The sequence below is a fragment of the Mesoplodon mirus genome (genome assembly GCF_964341445.2).
Source record: "Mesoplodon mirus genome assembly, chromosome: 10".
In the NCBI taxonomy this organism is placed as follows: Eukaryota; Metazoa; Chordata; class Mammalia; order Artiodactyla; family Ziphiidae; genus Mesoplodon; species Mesoplodon mirus.
Genome location: NC_138986.1, coordinates 83,316,520 through 83,338,636, shown reverse-complemented (window position 1 = coordinate 83,338,636; position 22,117 = coordinate 83,316,520).

The window sequence follows — 22,117 nt, the reverse complement described above, 5'->3', positions numbered from 1 at the left end:
TTCATCTTGTCCCCTTCTTTTGGAACATATCCATCTGTTGTCTACTTCTCTATGTTTATTTGTATTAGGTAATTTGGTTATTTTTCCCAGTTTTGGAGAAGTGGTGTTATGTAGGAGGCATTCTATGGGGTCCGGCAGCACACTCCTCTGGTCACAAGACCTATATGATCTAGGGCTGCCTTTTATGTAGGCTGAGTGGCCCCTTTTTCTGTGGTGAGGCCTACTGATGTGAACACAATGGTAGTTGGGGATGGGCCCCCGCACATTTTGCTGCTAGGTGCTGCCTCATGCTGAAGCTGCCAGTCTGTTTGTGGGTGGGGCTGCAGAGCAGCATGATAGGCAGTAATCCCAGGGATTCCAGGACTGGTGCCGGCCCTGTGTCCTGGGGCAGTTGGCAGCAAAGCTTAGGGCTGGTGCTGCTCTGCTGGTGGCCAGTTCCAAGTTCTGGGATAGATGGCTATGGGGCCTGGGGGGTCCCAACGCAGGTCCCAGCCTGCTGGTGGGAGATGCTGGTTTCTGCCTTAGCTGGCAGTGTGTTCTTAGGGTCCTGAGGCCAGTCCCACTCTGCTGCTTGGCAATTCTGAGTCCCCAAGGGGTCCTGGGGAGCCTGGGACTGGTGTTGGCCTGCTGGTTGGTGGGTAGATCCCCACATGTCTGGCGGCTTGGGCTGGTTGGTACAGACACTGGTGCCAACAGGCTGGTGGGTAAGAAAGTCCCCAGCACTAATGAGCTAGAGGGAGGATTCCAAAATTGTGCTTACCAATACCAATGTTCTCGTGGTAGAATAAGCTCTCAAGAATGGCTATTGCCAACATCTGTGTCCTCAGGGGGAGTCCCGGTTGCCCCCTAGAGTCACTCCAAGATCAACAAGTGTGTCTGCCCCAGGCTTCTTTCAAATGGAGTGTGTGAGGTTTTGTGTACACCCTTTGAGAGCAAAGTCTATTTTCTACAGCCCTCCAGCTCTCCTGTATGCAATCCCTGCAAATGTTTGGGAGCTAGACTTCCCAAGCTCGGAAGCCAGATGTGAGGCTTGGATCCCTTGTTCCTTGAGTTGAACCTCTGCAGTTGTGATTATCTTCCTGTTTGTGGGTCAACTACCTGCAGGTATACATCTTGACTATACCACGTTTCCATCCTTCTTACCTATCTTCTTATGGTTCCTTCTTTATGTCTTTAGGTGTGGAAAATATTTCCTGCTAGTCTTCAGGTCCTTCTCATCAATAGTTGCCCTGTTAATAGTTATAATTTGGGTGCGCCTGCAGAAGGAAGTGAGCTCAGGGTCTTTCTAATCCACCCTCTTGGCCACTCCCCTAAAGATATTTAGCCTTTTATTTTCCATCCTTTTAATTGGTCATTTCATTTTAAACCTGAATGGCTGCTTGATTAGATTTCAAAAACAATAGATATTTTAGAAGTCTTTTACATTTGGGGTAAAAAAGATATACAAAAGAATACAATTTACGTTGTCATTAAATAAATTGCTGAAAACAGGCCAAATTATTTTAAGTTAGCTGTTATGATCTGGCACAGAACAGCATGCAGGTGACCTATCCCACAGAGTCAGGACCTTTCTTTATAGCACTGCAACCCTGGGCACATGCATTTCCTATTGAAGGCTGAGTTAGCAAACCAATCTACACTGCCATTTGCCTACAGATAGCTTTTTGCCTTTCAGGACACCAGCCCCTTCATCCAGGGTTATGCACAAACTGATTCTTTTTTGTCAAGTCACACTTTTATCCCTCTCCCAATGCTGTGATGCCTGTGTAATTTTTATTGTGCTTTAGTTCACTGCTTTGAAATTGTTTTCCATTTCATGTAAATTTACAAATATCTCTGTGTGATTGTTGTTCACAGTTGAAAGAACATAAATTGTTACCATTTTATACAGGTCATATGTGAACATATTTCCCTGAGTTCTTTGAAAGAAAGGCAGTATACTGGAAATCAAATAATCGTTATTTATCTGTTTCTAGAAGCTGTGGCCTAAAATAACTATCCCATTTTGTGTAATCTTGCCACAACAAAACCAATCTTCATTAGGTCAATTTATATTTAACCTATTTAATATTCTTATCATATTTCACAATTTTCCTAGGAGGTAAGTGTTATTTTGTCAAACTTAAACATATATATTAAATAGAAATTCACATATTCATTTTAATTCAGAAAATGTATGGTTGAACTTGTAAGAAGCCAAAATTACAGATAATTTTAAATAAACATTTCATAGTCTAGAAAAAATGCTGAGCTTACTGTGTTTCATCATAAAGACTAGATTCCAGGAGTTTCTAGCTTAACTAACTTACCTATAGCATATCTCATTGATGGATACTTTTACTAAGGCAGAAATGAAATAAGTTCAATATTCCTAAGTCATTTCTCATTACCTCATTAAAAAGTGGGCAGAGGATCTGAATAGATACTTTTCCAGAGATGACATATAGGTGGCCAACAGGCACATGAAAAGATACTCATCATCACTGATCATCAGGAAATGCAAATCAAGATTAAAAAGTGATATCACCTCACACCTGTCAGAATCGCTATTATCAAAAAGACCACAAAGAACAAATGTTAGAGAGAATATGGATAAAAGGGAACAGTCATACATCATTGGTTGGAATGTAAATTGTTGAAGCAACTACGGAGAACAATATGGAGGATCCTCAAAAATTAAAAATAGAACTACTGTATGATTCAGCAATTCCACTCCTGGTTATTTATCTAAAGAAAATGAAAACAGAAATTTGAAAAGATATACACATCCCATTGTTCGTTGCCGTACTAGTTACAACAGTCAAACTATGGAAGCCACCTAGGTGCCATCAACAGATGAATAGATAAAGATGATGATGATGTGTGTGTGTGTGTGTGTGTGTGTGTGTACACAATGGAATATTACTCAGCCATAAAAAGATTAAAAATTTGCCACTTTCAACAACATGAGTGGACCTAGAGGGTACTGTGCTAAATAAAACAAGTCAAAAAGAGAAAGACAAACACTGTATGAGTTCACATTTATGTGGATCTAAAAAAAACAAACAAATGAATGCACATAACAAAAAAGAAACAGAGTCATAGATGATACAGAGAATAAACAGGTGGTTGTCAGAGAGAAGGGTGATGGGTGGATGAGAGAAATTGGTGAGGGAGATTGAGAAACAAAATTCTAGTAGAAAATAGATGAGTCACAGGTATGAAAATGTACATTGTGGGGAATATAGTCAATAACAATATAATATCTTTGTATGGTGACATATAGTAACTAGACTTATTGAGGTGATCATTTCAAAATATATAGAAATATTGAATCACTATGCTATGTACCAGGAACTAACACAGTGTTGTAGACTAATTACACTTCAAAAAGAAACAAACAAACAAATTCACAGAAAAAGAGATCAGATTTGTGGTTATCAGAGATGGGAAGTTGGGAAAAGTGGATTGAATGTAGGTGGTCAAAGGTACAAACTTCCAGTTATAAGATAAATGAGTACTAGGGATGTAATACACAACATGATAAATATAATTAACAGTACTGTATGTTACATATAAAAGTTAACAAGAGAGTTAATCTTAAGCTTTCTTTAAAAAGAAGAAAAAAGAAATCTTCTTAAAGTCTGAAAAGACAGAGTATGAAATTAAATTTGATTACGATTTTACATGAAGATATTTAAAATTATAAAATTCTAATTATAAAATTAGAATTAATCCTGAAAATAAATACAAAAAGTCATTGTTACTAAAAGGATAGTAAGATGAGAATATAGAAAGTACGTAGTTTTATTTACTTTCAAGCGACTTCAAATAAATGTCAAAGACAAAAATTAATTTGTGAATAATAAAATTTGCAATATCTTTACATGAATACATTCATTCACAACAGGCTTTCAAAATAAATGGTAGCCATCAATATCAAATTTTTTTCTTAAATTTGCAAAAGCTCTTCCTGACTAGACATATTTCTTGACTGACTAAGGAGATTTTGTCCTTTCAAACTGAATGCTTTTTTTTTTATTTTTTAATTATCTTTACTCAGGCTTCAAAGTACGGGGAGTTGCATTTATTTAACCTATTTAACTGACAATACTGTATGACATAGCAAGCACAAAATAGCAACTGAATAAGCCCTCACTCCCCAACAGAACTGAAGGTTGCATGAAAGAGTTGGAATTATTCTTATTTTGGCAAGAAATGTCTGTCACTCTGGCTATACTATTATATTCTTTCCCATTCTATGTCTTCACAATGACATGTTGACATGAGTTATTTTTACCAGTAGCAATTGAAGCTAGAATGTATTGAAAAACAATTTGTATGTTATTTTAATATTTGACATAAAAACTGTAAGTTGAAATCTAGAAATTGTTGTATTATCTTTATTTTTTGATCCTACACTCTCCCCCATCCTTTTCTGATGGTTTAATCCCTTGTTTGAATGTATTAAATTTTAATAAAATAGAAAAACAAAAAAACTATCCCAAGCAATCATATGCGTTCTATTTGTAAATTGAGTATTGCACGGAATTTTGTGTGGCTCAGAATAAGTGTGATGCAATTCTAATGTATAAAGAATATATTTAAACGACATTTTAAAAGAATTTGAAAGTTTAATGTGGCCATACTGCTGCTCTCCAAACATTAGTATACCATCCCAAATACTGCCACTGTTTATTGCCTATTGGAATCTGCTCAACCCTGTAGGTGAGATGTTCTTACTGTAAATGCTAAGGCAGTTCTTCAGATGTGGGGAAAAAAAAAAGAGGACTACTTGCCTCAACATACTTATAATATAAACAAACTTGGATTTAGGGGGAAATATATATGATGGATCTGATATCATTAAGAAGTGCAAGACTATGTAATAATTTAAAGTTTCATGAGACAAACCAACACTCCCATTACTAAATTTTTACCAATTTGGTAAAAAATGCCTTCAGGTGCTGTGCTCCCACAGTTGCCACCCTAACTTGGATTGTCTTAACAACACTCTTTTAGAAGAAGTAAGTGATTTTCCTGAAAAGCCATGTTTTAAGTAGAGAGTTATGTGTATGGATTTGTAATGATCCTTAATTTTTAATGAATTATATCACCTCACTTCCAAAGTACCTTTGCACCATTTCATCTATGTCATAATTTTATTCTGAATCCCTCCCTCCTGTGTTGTATCACTGTGCAGAGTTCAGTCCCCAAAGTAATGAGTTGGACTAAGTAGCATTAGTTACAACTATGAAGCTGCTAGCAACCCACATACAGTGTAAAATCACCAAGTCTCCTAAGACATACAACATCCTCTCACTTGTTATCCTAACATACCTTGCTCTGGATTTCTGCATGCTTGAAGAGTATTTCATTTTTCTCTAGAAATCCCACAACAAGGGAAAGTAATGAATCCCCATATGAACTGTGTTTTTTCTTCTATTTTACTTTCACAAATTGCCAGAAACCCAACACATATCTTTAAAATACATCATAAATTTTCCCTATGATTTTTGTTGAAATAAAGTTCTCTCAAAAGAAAAATTTCAGGAAGGAAGTTGATAGATAATAAGTTACCCACTGCATCTCTAATAATCAATTAACACATAGGGTATAGTCAGTATCTAAGGTAAAAAATGCATTTAATTACCTACTGTAATACCAGAAAGCAAGCTAATATTACACCTAAGTTTCTGTTATAGGGATTGTAGAGGATTAACACGGGAAAGGAAGTAATTTGTGAGGTGCTTTGAATCAACAAACTTAATCCTGACAAAAGCCTAAAATGCAGACGTAAAATACACCATTTAAAAAAAGATGAGAATATTGGCGTTCAGAGTGGATATTGAAGGCATAGTTAAACTGAAACTCTTTTTAAATTCCTATTTCCTATGAAAAATTTTTTATGATTCTATATTAAAATCCAGAAGATGCATTCATTGGTAATGTTAAATAAACAACATTAAACTAGCCTTCAGTAAAATTCCCTTGCTTGGGACTACTATTTTGTCTAGATAAGCTGTACCCAAAGAAAATACAAAATGAGCCAAAACAGAGCCTAACAATATAACAGAGCCTAGGACTAATGTGACAGCATCCATGCTCTTTGAAGTTAAAATTAAGGAGTTTATATACTAGAAACAGAGAAGAAAGACTTGGAGAACTTTATTTCTAGTGTTGATTCCATCAAGAGGATATTTTGTGAGCAGAAAAAGTCAACGAAACTGCAATAATTTATGTTTTCAAATTTGTAGAACAAGTGTAATAAGAGAGATATTTCTTAAAAATCTCTCAGCTCAGCTCTGTACAATTTGATGCTGCTCTGAAACTAGGATTTCAGAGCTGGTGGCATGGCTCTCATAGAAATTCTGGAATAGGCCAGGCTGACCACACTGACTGTGCAATCTACTTGCAGAAATCTCAGTCCAACGATTGCGTAGAGTCTCTGTTTGACCTGAGGATGATGTCTCAATAGCTGCTGTACTCTACTTTATCTTCAGCATAATTGTTTACTTCCCTGATATAATTTCTGTACTATTTTTAATAAATGAATCTGAAGAAATTGAATTATTTTAAGGAGGAAAAATAAGTTGTCTTGGTATAAGCTTTTCATTATTAGAAGAGATTTTATGAAGCCAAGAGTAATTACTGGAGTTGCCTCTTTATTGATAACTCTAGACAGATGAGAATTTTACTGGGCATTAAGTGCTTAAGAGTTTTTATTTGATGAGATTTTGATATATTGAAGCTGCTAAGTACATGTTTTTGTCAAATTATTTTGAAGTACCAAAAAAATAGAAGATTGGTAGTCAGGTGGTATGTAAACGAAGATGATTATGATGATGATGATGGTGATGATGATGATGTTTAATACAAATCCTTTAACTGAGTAAAGGATGCTCATATGATTTCAATTATTTTAAATGACAAATACATTGATACATGGTAATTTAAAAATGTGTGAAGGTAAAATGAATATATCAAAATGATTTATAAATTGCCCACCATTTGAAAATCTGGTGACTGTTAATATTTTGTTAGATGTCTACTTTTATTCACATATAAAACAAAGTGTTGCAATACTATAGATTTAGTATTTGAAATTATAGTTGAGATGATTCATATATATAGTTGTCTTCCTTCTTTTACTTAATGTGTCTAAGAAATTTTCAGTTACTAAACATTTATTTTTATTAGTTACTAGTAAAAAATATTTCACTGAAATATACATCTATTTGAAATAAATATTCCCAATTTTAGACATTTTCCTTTTCATTTGATATAATGTTGCAAATAATATGTTTCCCTACATCTTTTACAAAATTTTCATCATATTGCAATAACAGAGTATTTAGGACTTGGGGAGTTTTATTGATGGTTTAGAATATATAAACTCATTGGTGGCTTTTGATTTATCAAGCCAAGTCATTTTCCAGAATTTTTTTGCATGTGTTTGTTTCCAGAGACTTAATGACCAAACTAACAACATCATTAAGTATTATTTTCCTTTGTTGTTTTCTAATTTGGTTTGAAAAATACATGTTATTATTTTACTTTTGATTCTATTTATTGTTAAAATTGCCATTTTTATGATGTATTAGTTTTGCTGATTTTTTACCTTAAAATCAGGTTTTATGCATTTTTTTCACAGGTTTGTAATTGTTGCTGTTGTTACTTTGAATCATAATGTTTCATGTGGTCTTATTTTATCCACTTATTTAGAATCATTTATAACATGCTGTGCTGAAAGCATTTCAACTAAATCTGAAGGACCATCCAGTCTACCAGAAGACTGTGGACTCTAGTCAAGTTATCTCAGTATTTTCAGTATATGAATCAGCTGAAGTACAATCATTGTTTGAGCCTCAATATTAGACAGATTGTATTTCAGCTTCTAAATATTTGTAGTGGGTGAAGGGTGAGTTATGGTGCAGTCATTGCTTGAGAAAATTTTGTTTTAGTTATTAGCTACAGCATAAAAGGCCAGCTACACTTTTTTACAAATCTTCCTGTTTTTTTTTAGTGTTTTCAACCATATAACACACATTTCTCAAAAGTATTAAGAATATAAAATAGTTAGAAAATATAATAGATATGAAATAGTATAAGAAAAAAGGACATTTATAATAGTTTCAAATTTATGAAATAAAAAAGAAAAAATGTAAACAAGAAATGTGACATAATTGCATTAAATAGACACAAAAGTTTATAAAGTCTATAATGAAGAATTATATGAACAGAGGAAAATACCATATTCCCCCAAATTACTTTGGTATAGCAAGGGCTATACTTTCAAACATTTTTATTAATATGCTGAAGTTACAAATAAAATCCTAAGAAAATACTTTGGAAATAGAAAAAAACTTCAAATCAGATATAGAATTATAAACAAAATAAATTGTTAAGAACATTTTGGAGACAAAGGATTATGCATCCTGAAAAGCTTATAATATTTAAAGAGAATTTTTTAAAAATAATAAATGCACAGTCAAAATATAAAAATACTATAACAAAGTTGAACCTAGAGAACCTATGTTCAGTAACCTCAGAAAGATGCTCAGAATAAGAAAACATGGTACTACAGTAAGGAGATAAGACATAATTATTTAATACATGCTCATGGGGCAACTAATTATATAGAAAACTAGTACTCTTTATCTCCCAACATTTAACAATTAAATTAAAAAAAACTGAAATTTTAAGTGTAAGTGTAAAAGAATAAAGGACAGAAGAAAATATTGTTGAATAATTATGATCTGAGACTTAAGGAAAATTCCTTACAAAGTATAAAAGCAGGAGAAGAAACTGGAAAAGATGGATATAACTCACTATATAAAATCACAATATATATCTACCACAAAAAGAGAACCATAAAAAGGCTGACACTATCAGATACTTAGGATGTCATTTAAAATATAAATGAGTGTGTATTTTCATAATGTACAGGGAAAATATTCTAAACATGTCATAAAATACAAAATCATAAAAGGAAAAATGTGCTAATGCAACTACAAACAATACAAAATATCTGTATGGAAACAGATTAAAAGTTAATAGTATATACTTTATTAATAGACACCTTAAAACAAATAATATCATTTGGATGAGGTTTCAAATTTTATAAAATAATTTCATAATCATATATTCACTTAATTCTCAAAATAAGAATTACTTGTTCTCAATTTATACATGAAAAGCTGAGGCCCGGGGTGTTGAAATAATTTACTTATTTTTCAAATAGTGTGCAAGTGGTAGAGAAACTTAAATCCCAGGATTTTATCTGGACAAAAACTGGAAGCTAACATAGACAATTGTTGTAAGTGATAAATGTATGGGTTATTACTTCAATATATTTTAAATTTTATTTTAAATAAAATATTACATAAAATAAAATAGTTTTATTTTGAATCTTGGCATACTTCACTAAAACATTTTGCCATTTCTGTGCCTATCTCTTATTTTCACGAGGTCAACATAAGTTGCCTATTCCATCTAATAGATTTTTCAGGAAAGCAGTCTAAGGGAGTAGAGTCCTTTACCCAATCCTACATGACTCTACAGCTTTCTGGTTTAGAGATAAAGTGTATGGTAACAAGGAAAACTGCCCTAAACTTCTTTAGTAACCAGCACGAGTAGCTAAGTGTGCACATGCCCTGTGTATATGTTCATAAGTTCTATAGAGACTATGCTTTGCATCTGTTCATTGACTCAGCCAAGTTTGTCTATTTTATTAAATAAGAGTGGTCTCTCACACAAAACTTTCCCCTCCATTTCATACTTCATTATTGATTCTGTTCATCACACATAGATTATACTCAAGTCTCCTTGTCAAAATCTCCAGCTTCATAAATAATCTCATTTTTATAATCTCTATGGATGATCTGGTGCCTGATCATCCATATTTGCTCCTTATTTGTAATTCCAGTGAGAAATCGTTTACCAATTCACTGCTTAGTCAATCACACCCATAAGAAATGTTCTTCTCATTCTTTTTATTTTTTTAATTTATTTATTTTTATTTATATGTTTTTGGCTGCATTGGGTCTTCGTTGTTGCACGCGGGCTTTCTCTAGTTGCTGGGAGCAGGGGCTACTCTTCCTTGCGGGACCTGGGCTTCTTATAGCAGTGGCTTCTCTTGTTGCAGAGCATGGGCTCTAGGCACGTGGGTATTGGTAGTTGTGGCAGGCGGGCTCAGTAGTTGAGGCTCACAGGCTTAAGTGCTCTGTGGCATGTGGGATCTTCCTGGAACAGGGCTTGAACCTGTGTCCCCTGCATTGGCAGACAGATTCCTAACCACTGTGCCCCCAAGGAAGCCCCTTCTCATTCTTTATTTTTCTTCATTTTTGTTTTTTTCTTTTTATTCTTTTTGAGATCTCCATTGATTACAAGGTTTTCCAACCTTTCTCTTCTTCCTCATACCAGTTAAATATACGTTCTGTTCAAATGTCTTTCCTTGCTCTTCCTCTTTTTTCTGTTTTTATCTGGGATACCCTGTCTATTTTGTAACTTTAACTCTAACCTGTATGGTGTGTAGTAGTTGATGTTATAGACTAAACCAATATCATGCTCTTACTTTACTATTGCATTTCCAAAATCTTGATAATCCCTTTTAGCTGAATATTCTATAAATGATTCAAATTCAGTATGCCCCAAATCAATCAATACCTGTTGAAAAAATCAAATCAATCCATATCTTACCTTAAACCAGCTCCTCATTTTTTACTTTAACATATGGTTTGGAGTAAAGCCATTCTTCTCATTCTCTCTTTCAAGATATCTCAATGTTACTTTTACAAAAAATAAAAATGACTTATTTCATTAAAAGCCTTTTCATTGTACTGGCTGGCTTTTGTAAAACTAGTGAATCTCTCCATGAAGATAAACTTTAGAAATGTTGTTTATTTGTATTTATACCCATGGACAAAAAATAAACCTAGATTAAGAAAACAGTAGATGTCATATTGTTGATATTAACCAATGTTTGAACTTTTAAAATTCTGCAAAGTTAACAAAACATATGTGACTGTTTCGTTGCTAAATAGGATTTAAGTGTGCTCTTTATTGAATATGTCATTGATTGTAATATTTACATTGTAGTTTCTTGTGAAAAGTTTCAGTGCTCACTTTTTATACATATTTAGTGCTCCACTTAGATGATCAGAAACAATTATACATATTAGTCAAGACTACAGAACATAGAAAAAAAATGTTTGCTAAGAAGAAAATCAGTTATTTTCTCTTCCTTTTAAATTCAACAGATGAAACTTTAGAAGATCAAATTATCATATAAACTGTCTTTTAAGAGATTTTGTTATTTGTATGATCCATGACCCTTTTCAAATTATGTTGACATATTAGTTAACTTTAAAAGATCATAAACTGTCAATTGTGAAGTTTGAAAAATGTGGGTGACTGTTCTGGTCATAAAGATTTCTTGAATGTGTAGAAGGTAAAAAAAAAATGGTAATTTCATTTTTGAAGGTGAACAGAGGAATGACAATTTTTTTTTTTTTCCTTTTTGCGGTATGCGGGCCTCTCACTGTTGTGGCCTCTCCCGTTGCGGAGCACAGGCTCCGGATGCGCAGGCCCAGCGGCCATGGCTCACGGGCCCAGCCGCTCCGCGGCATATGGGATCCTCCCAGACCGGGGCACGAACCCGTATCCCCTGCATCGGCAGGCGGGCTCTCAACCACTGCGCCACCAGGGAGGCCCGACAATTATTTTTGAAATTTTGTTTTTAGAACAATTTACAATCCATTTTGTGTCTAGTATAATGGGACAAAAAGGGGACATATTTACAGACAGTGGAAAGTCTCCTATTTACAGCTGCATAAATCTAATGTGAGAATGTTTTACATAGAGTTATATCCTCTTTCTATATGGAAACAGATGTGGATTTACCATCTGTCTGTTGTGCGGTGGGTTTTAGCATTTAAAAATCACCCAAACTTTGTTCCTTTAATAGCATTTTCTGTTTTGCAGCTTGTGTTCTTTTGTATTGTGTGTGGGTATGTACTATTTCCCATATTGTTATCCAATCTCTATGAAGTCAGGGTCCATATACTATCCTTAAGAAGAGTACTTTGTATACATTGTAATTGCTCAAAGGTATAGATAAAATCTTAGTTAAAATCTTTTTATCTGTCAATGTAATTATAACAGTTTGCTTTAAGTTTTGACCTTATCATGCAACTGAATTTCAAGCAAATTTTAACTATTATTTTAATTGCAAGATAATTAATTCAAGAGTGTAATACAAAAGTTTTGTTCGTGCAAACTTATTTATATAAATTTATCAATAGAAGATTAACCTTTATTTCATGTCTTCCAATGTTAAATCTGTAGGCAACATTCATTAATATCTTTAATAAAATTTAAAAATGCTAACTTGAATTATCTTCTCATTTATATTTCTAATCATTGCATTTTTATAATTGCTTTAAATAGATTTTTAGATAAACATTTATTTTAGAGGATGTAATATTTTAATAAATATATAGATGTCAAGGAAGAATTATTGGTGTTCAACAGTACATGGTATTTTTCATAAAACTTGATGAGTCTCCTGTTCTATGTTGATTTATATTCTATTTTTCTGATTTATATTTTGGAGAGGGTAGTAGATTTACAGTGAAGTAACTACAAGTTCTCCCTGTTTCATTAATTGCTGCTAAATATTTTATAGTGCTACAGAACATCATCTTTTTCAGGAAGGGTGTTCCAAAAGAATCAAAGACATGAAAAAAATCAATGAAGTTTAATATTTTTTATAATATAACAAGCAGTAAGACTATCACAGCATCAAAGTATCTTAAGATAGGATATTATCTATTCTAGCCTATAAACTACCATGATAAAATCTGCAAGAATCCTGGCAAGTGAATTTCTCTCTTCTCTATTATTCTCATCATAAAGCTGAAAATTATTGTGGGGGAAATTTCAATTTAAATTAATATCCCTTATATAAGACCATAAAGTTTTCTTTTTTTGGATTTAGGACTTATACTGCTTTCTTAAACAAAATCACACACAAATTTGATCCTTTGACCACACTGTATTTTTTATGTTCTCATAACATATGTAATACATTCTGTGTCTTCTAAGTCATCATGGCAATATTAAAGATTTTATACTCTTTTTACATAATTCAGTATCAAAATATCTTCAATAAGTATTGTTTGGCATACATTTTTTTGCTCTTTGGTCGCACCACAAGGCTTGTGTGATCTTAGTTCCCTGACCAGGGATCAAACCCAGGCCCCATCAGTGAAGTCCCAGAATCCTAACCACTGGACCCCCAGGGAATTCCCTGTTTGGCATACTTTTAAGATAGACCTCTGAAGGTCACTATCACCTACCTCACCCATATGTTATTTAATTTCTCCTTAATAAATTTTTAAAGACAAAATTGGAAAAAGTATTTTAGATGTGGTCTGATCTGCATAGTTGATGACAGAAAATTATTCTTCTTTATAATAAAGGGGTGGTCAGTGACAAATCTCTGAGATTCAACATATAAGGTATGTTGTAAAATGCTGTGCATTTTGTAAAATGTTGTGACTGCATTTAATCAATTGTATTGCTCAATTGACTAAAGAAAGTATTGTTTTTGCCCTTATGATCTGTTCAAATATATCCTTCTCTACTTGATTGCCACATTAGAAATATAAATAATGCATGTTTTAATAGACATGTGGAATATTTTAAGGCTTAAGGAAAATGTAAGCATTATACATGTTATTTTAGCAACTCAAAGATAACTAGTATTAAAATGTAGGTGTGACCTTCCAGTTTATTTTCTCCTTTTCAAGTAGTAGAATGGCCAATAGTATAGGCTTGGGAATCTCCAAATAATAGTTTGTTAGTAAATATGTATGTATGTATGTATGCATTCATTCATTCATTCATTCATTCATTTATTCTCTTACTTTTTAATTGAAGTATAGTTAGAATTCTTTTTATCATCTGCCCCTTTGTGTAAATCTAGGACTAAAAACTCAGAATTGCACTGGGAAAGAATTTCAGAGGGGTTAGTGAGTGCATCTTTTCTGTATCAGCTAATTTCAAGCAGGGTTTCCAAGGTACTAACATTCTTATTTTTAAAAGGCTGAGGCTGGACAAAGATTTCCTATAACTCAATTTAGCTTCTATGAGTTAACAGACAGATTTACCTTAGGATTATTTTAGTAAAAACCACAACATTCCAACAAGTAAATTATCAACTCAGTTGTGGTATTTAATGTGAAATTCCATGACTATTGGTGTTTTACATGAGAGCAAGATAGTTCATTAAAAGTCAGTTTACCTTTTGCTTCGTCTATAAGATTTATGTCAAAAGGTAAACTGATCTTTGGCAATTATGACTGATTTCTATCAACATATAGCTTTCTGATACTGTATTATTATGTTCCAAGTTGATACAATTCTGTTAGTGCACAATGTTCATAGTGTATAATACTTCTTTGTAAAGCAAATGTGAAGTAAAACAACTTTTTATCTGAATGATAATATTTTAAAAATTATTGAATAACTTTTCTCTAAATCATTTTAAAAATACTTGCAGTCATGTATAAAATTACAGTCTCAAGAACTATTTTTAAAGGAAAATATTTTAATTTGATTTGGTGGAATTTTTCAGCATTTAAACTTTCATGAACAATGCATCTATGAATGAGGGCAAATGATTTCTTTCAGTCTTGCCCTGGTGGGGTTAGTGGTGAGGTTTTTTCTGTTTGTTTGTTTTTAATTTTTTCCATGCATATGACACTGTTTCTTTTTTAGTACCAGAAATTTCCTCATGCAAAACTAAGGTAATATACTTCAGTGCTGGGCTTCACCAAATATATACAAATACACATCTAGCATTGTAGAGTTTTATATTTGGAATACTTTGTGTTTCTGCTTGACTCCATTATCATGGATAACATAACAGACATTGTGATGAATAACTTGAAATTAAAACATTAAAAATGTAAAAGTTAAGTTTTAGCCCCCAGAGAAGATCAGCTATTAATACAAAAATTATTTGATATTGCATGGATATCATGAAGATTATTTAATGGGTTAGCTATGAATAATCCACAATTATATTTTATGTACTTTCCTGCAAAGAGGGAGTATATAAACTGTAAAGGCAATTAGAAAGGGGCTTAAGAGCCAATAACTGTGAAATCAGTGATATCTTAGTAGTGTTTTTGAGAAACTGGTTTGGTCTGGATTGCTAATTCTACACATACTTTCCTGAAGCTGTCTAGAACTGTTTCAGACCACAGGTTGAAGTAACAAATAATTAGTGACATTGCCTTGTAAATTTCACAGGCTGTGGGGCTCCTACTCAGTTTTTAATTAGAATTATGACTAAATTATTCATTGTCTTTGGGAATTTCCCTGAGGAGGGAGTGTAGTTGAAACTTGCACAAGATAAGAGAGATTTGCTACTTAATATATTGAAATCATTGGAAAAATTATGGGGGGAGCTTTTATCATTTGGTGAATTTCATTGGCTTAAAATTCATTCCTCATTTCTGACACAATTACTAGCTACACAAAAGTTAAACTTTTTAAAAAATAAATGATAATAGAAATATATGAATACTTTTGTCCCTAGTTTCTGTGATAAATGTCTTACAGATTTCTATAACCTTGCTACTATGTGGTAAGTCCTCCATTCTGTTGCCTTATTCTCTTGGTCACATGTATTAAAATGTAGCTCTGTAGTTTCTCAGATTACCACTATTTCTTATAGTGTTTAAATGAGAGGAAATAGGCCACTTTTAGCATATTGAAACTATTTTTGGTTTATATTGATACATTTTGGTAACATCGTAGCAATAAATCTGATAGTTATTTTCTGATCTTTTTTAATTGGTAGATTCCAGTTTATTAAACTGACCTATTCATAGAAATTATAATAAATCCTTAGAACTTTCACTCCCTACCTAAAGTCATAGAATTTAATATCAGGCAATTCGTTCACTGTATGATTAAGTCCCCTTTTGGTCCTATGCTGTTTAGTACTTTAAAAATTGGCTTCCTTTATTCTAGATGATAATAAGCCCCATGTACCTTTCATTGTAGGGTTACAATTCATTTCTACTTTACAACTGATCCTGGGAGTGTGAGTATGTATATGTGTGTGTTATAAGCTTATAAAAATCTAATCCTTTCACAATGGGGTTCTTTGATAATTGACTCATTTAGCTGTTCTCTAAACTGAGTCACTCATATTAGGAAAATATCCCTGTAATTATTTTATAGCACCATCATTTCCTTGTTACAAAAATAGCTCTTGCAGGTAAAAGAAGGTTTCCTATTTTTAGAAGATTGCACTAAAATGATGTTTGCTTTTTCTCTTCCATTTTCCTGCATACAATTCAAGCCAATACACATTGTATCTGGATTTTTTCTTTTCACAGCTAGGGCTTATTATGTTTCATTTAATCTTTTTTTTTCAATATTAATAACACCAAAGCTAGTTGTTCCAACTATTTCGTGAGACAATTTAGTGAAGAATTTGTAAAGATGTAACAGGAATCAGGAAAATAGGAATAAATGTACTCAAAATCTGAGAAACGTTGTAGAGTGTGAAATACTTTGGCATAACATTGAATATTGTAGTTAGGTGAAAGTCAGTATACATGGGTTTTTTGTCTTTCTAAAGTCACAATTTGTCTTAAAATATTCCGTGAATGCTTATGTTATTTTTTGTTGCTATTAACTGAAAATAGTTGGTTTAATGATGGTAAGAAGTAGCCATAGTTGAAAGACACACCTCATGATGGCTGATTTACTAGGACTCTGGAAAAGGGAATACTCAAGAGAAATAACTTTATACTGTGTTTTCTGATTTTTATCATGCTTTCTATTAAAATTTAAACATTAGAAATGGAATATAATAAATACATTTATATTTGTAAACACTTTAAAACTAATAGTTAAATATTCACACAAAATATTTACCATCACCATTAACTAAAACTATCATCAAATTTGCTTATGCACTGTGTACAACATGGAGCTTATACTTAATTAGACACTATGATGCAAATACAGTGTACTTGCCCAGTTCCTGAGCACTTCCAATCTGATTTCAGCAAGAATAAGATCATTGACTAGTCAAAAATATTAGACTATGTTTCTTCTCTGTATAAGAACAGATTCATTATAGAAAATAATTTAAAGATCATATATTAATTAACCAAAAAACCTTTCTTCTTAAACTCAATTTCATAACAATTAGATATACTCGGGCATAGATTTATGTTCAGTGACGTTTATTTCAGGAATAATTGTAAAGGCAAAAAAGGCACTGAAATATATATATCAAGAAAGCTATAGTTGAATAAACAGTGAGGCATGCACATCATAAGCTACTATGCAGACATGTTAAAAATAAAGGTTTGGATCAGGATACAATCAGTTCAGCAGGATAGGTTGTTATGTGAGAAGCAAGCTGCAGTAGGTAGCATGATCCTATTCTTATGAAACTGAAATTGGGATAGTTTCACTCCCACCAGAGAAAGTCACTTTTTAGGAATAAGGGGCTGCTTGTAGATCACCTTTCTTTAGAACATCTCAAAAAGTTGGAAAAATAATAAATATGCCTTAAAACAAATGAGAGGTAAAATGATAGTGTTTTTCACCGAACCAAAGTATGGAAGAGGACAGATATCCAGAGTGATAAGCCATGGTGTTCACTTGGTACATCTGCCAATTTTGAACAAGTTGCTTGTAAGGTTAAGAAACTAAACTGCACTTCAGACAGCCTCAGAGGACTGAGGGAAAGGCCATCATCTGGCACTGAATAAAGGAGGTTGCACAATAAAATTAGTTATTTACATGGGCTGAAACCACAAAGGGACCACGACTTAAGAGAAAGAGTGACCTGGAAATAGATAAGACTATAGATAGACTGTGATTATGGGCCCATTTTAAAGTATCTCAATTCTTGAAATTAGATTCTGGTGATACTGGACTACTCCTGAGTTGAATGGACTTGAAGAAGCAAACATATGAAATTGGAAGAAAGATAACTTCATCTCATGCCTCACATAATATCTACAAACAATTTTAAAAATGTAATGTAGCAGTTTCATAAATAACCATAGACATAAAGAAAAAAGACAACTTGAGAAAAGTATGCTTCCTCTGTTCAGGGGAATAATGGCAAGATGAAGAAGCTATAAGAAAATTGAGTAGAATTTCTAAAATTGAGAACAAGTAATAAGTGAAAAACTGAATATAGAACTATATCACTAAATGAAACACAGATGAAGACAGAGGTGTGATGATTTGTAATATGTAATATAGAATGAAGCTCAAACAGTTGAATGAGTTAGGAAATACACACATATTGTGAGATATATAAGGATAAAATAATGTGTAACAAGCAGGTATTTGGATTCCCAAAAGGAAGGGTACAGAAACAATATTAGGAGAGATAATGAACAAAAATTATGCCAAAAGGATACACAACATCAAATCAGTTTCAAGAAGTCCTTAACACCAGAGGCAACATTTAAAATATCCACATTTATCTCTATTCCTCTATCTCCTTACCTATCTATGTATCTCTGTGTCTATGTATCTACAGCCTGTATCTACTGATTCCCCTATTTATATTCCTCTCGACATTTCACAGCAAAAGTACTGAAAACTAACAAGGAAATGAAATCTATGGTTTTTTTCTTAAGATATAATTCACATACCATAATATTCACTCTTCTAAAGTATGCAATAAAATCATTTAGAGTAATTCACAATGTTATGAATTCTTCATTATTATTTAATTCCAGAACATTTTCATTACTCCCAATTTTTCTTCCCTTCAACCTAAGGTAACTGATCTATTTTCTGTCTCTAACGATTTACCCATTCTGGATATTTCATATAAATGAAACCATAAAATATGTGATCTTTTGTGTTGGACATTTTTCACTTAGAATAATGTTCTCAAGATTCATTCATGTTGTAGTATGTATCAATAGTTCAATCATTTTTATTCTTGAAGAATATTCCATTGCATGGATATACCATATTTGTTTATTCATTCCTCAATTGATTGGGGCTATGGACATTCATGTATAAGTTTTTGTGTAGATATGTCTTTATTTTCCTTTGATATATTCCTAGAAAAGAAATTGGAATGATAATGGCATTTGAATTTTATGTAATATCCATGTGTCAGAAATGGTATTCTATTTATTTATTTATTTTTTCTTCAACTATTTAAAAATGTAAAACTAATTCTTAGCTCATGGACAGTAGTAAAATTGGCAGCAAGCAGACTTTGGTCCATGTGCCATAGTGTGCCAACATTTACTCTGTCTTCCTGGACAGAATAACTGCACTACAACTCCTCTTAGGCAGCAAAACCATGCCTTCTACATTGACTTCACCCCACTGTATACCTGCCTACATCTTCCTTCTTTAAGGGTAACAAAGATATTTCCAATTTGAAATTTTTAAAATAGAAAGATTGAATTTTAATGTTTCCACATGGGAAATATATGAGTAATTTTAATTATGGGTTTAATTTCATTGTAGAGTCTATACTTTTATGAAAAAATGGTAATTCAGCCTTGTTTTAGCTCTTTCTTATAGTTAAAGTATATTATGTTGATGGAAATATTTTAAACTCTACAAAACATATGTATTCAGAAAAAAAGAGTTTATTACCTGTTATAAAAATGAATTTTAAAATGGATAGGAAGAAATAAAAGCAGTTGAAATTAGCTAAAAATAAAATAAACACAAAAAAAATACTCAAATAATGGAGACTCCAAGAAGTACAAAATGAGGTATGAAACTCAGAGTTGAGAAAGAGGAATGAGAATTTTGGAATCAGAAATAACTGTAGCAGTGGCACAGACTCCTGAACCTTAAATTCCAGCAATTCAGTTTGGAAAGGATTAGACTGTAGACAACATAATATGTTTTGGAAAAAAATTAGAGAGCATAAAGAATAAAATAAAATATGTGTTTGATTAGGGAAAAAAAGGAAAACTACCACAGGAGGAAGCTGTTTTGCAGTGAAGAGAAAAGAGATTTGAGGGTTTCAGTGCAGAGGCCAAGGATGATGGACATTGTCATCAGAATAAAACATTCCCAAATGCTAGCTTGCCTTCAGAAAGAGACAACTCATTTAAAATTCAAATTCTCTTTTGTATTTTTAGCTCTAGGACCCAGGACACTTCAGCACATATATGCCACCACCCCTTGACAATAGGACTATTTAAGAAAAGAAAAATGTAGTCATATAGTAGTCACAAAGTAGTATTAATCATCTACTAACTGAGAAAAGGAAATTTGAAGCAGCACATCCTTATTTTGTGTGTGTGGTATATATGTTTGTGTTTCTCGATGCTGAAATATCAATTCAAAATATAGACTTACATGAAGGTCTAAATTTCACAGGTCTGAAGCCAAATAGAAATGGTCTTTCCATTGGAAAATAAGAACTTGAATCATTCATTGCCAGAGGGTTACTGGGGATTTCCCTCTATATCCCTCATATCCCAATTTTTTTCTTGCATTTCAAACTCAAAATGATAAAACCTTACTCTTCAACTTCATTGAGCTTCACTGATTTTAAAAGCTGTCACACAGTAGATCTTATTTGTCCCATACAATCCTGAGAAATGTATAGAACCAATATTGCCATCTCTATTTATAAATGAAGACACAGAAATTTAAAGGCAAAATTAAAAAAAAAAAGAAAAGACAAATTGTTGTAGTCAAACACAGTTGGTAATTGGCTAACACAGAATTCAGCTTTCCGGATTTGAAAGCCCATGCTCTTTCCATTAAAAAATGCTACTCTCTTCTGTGAATTTATAATCCCTGCAGTGTATAACATGGTTATTTGCATGTATAAGATGTTTAATAGCTAACCATGAACATTGGTATGCATGTATCTTTTTGAAGTAGTGTTTTTATGTTGTTTTTTGATATATACCCAGGAGTAGAATTGCACAGCAGCATTATTTATAATTGTCAAGGTATGGAAGCAACTTAAGTGTCCATCAACAGATGAAAGATAAAGAAGATGTGGTATATATATATATATATATATATATATATATATATATATATATATATAGTGGAATATTACTCAGCCATAAAAAAGAATGAAATAATGTCATTTGCAACAACATGGATGGACTTGGAGTGTATTATGCTAAGTGAAATATAACAACACTTAAATTATAGTACAGCAAAAGAAACAATCAGAATACATTTAGGAACTAAGATAATGTCTTGAGACATATTAACAAGTATCTTGGGGATGAACTATGAGATGATCAAAAAGTGCAGCAGTGGTCAGAAAGTACAAGGTTTATATAATAATCTAAAGAATATAAAACATATACTAAAATTTATATCAAAACATTAAAATATTTTAAGTAGGTTATACCAGGATAAAGTTTACAGTCTAGAAAAATTACTCATTGTAGATGTTTGATTAGAAAAGATAGGATGCAGGGAGACAAGTTAGCATGTAATTGTAACAAATGAGACCAGAAACTGTGAGACTTCAGATGGTGGCACCTAGAAAATGGGGAACCAGGAAAGAGAGGAGGTGGTTTGAGGGGGGAAATATAAAAAATATAGAGACAGTTGGATCAGAATTTCTAGAAATATTCACAGAGAGATATAATTTCAATATTTAAATTTTATGCATATCAGAGAATTCTGGGATAAAATTATTAATCTGGGACATAGAGGCATATGAGACAGTTGAAGAAAAAGAGAATAAGCAATTCATGTAAGGGTCATATTTAACATAAGAACAGAAGGCTGAATAAACAACCTGGAAATTATTGACATTTAAGGATAAATATCAAAGACAACTACAAAGGATATTGAGAAGAAACAGCCATGAATTAAGTTCACTGAATCCAACGTGGTGATGGTCAACATTGCCGGGGGTCAATAAAATAGAAAGAGTAGGTTCCTGACTTTGAGACTTGGAAAGTGATCAGTCTAGTTGTCCGCAATAGTGCAGCTTTATGTCCTTGGACAAGTTTGGTCTCAGATTCTTAGGTAAAAATTAGGGAAAATAGCAATTACAACATAATGTTTCAAATAAATTAATTTAAAAACAAAGTAAATTATCTGGAACAGTCAAAATTTT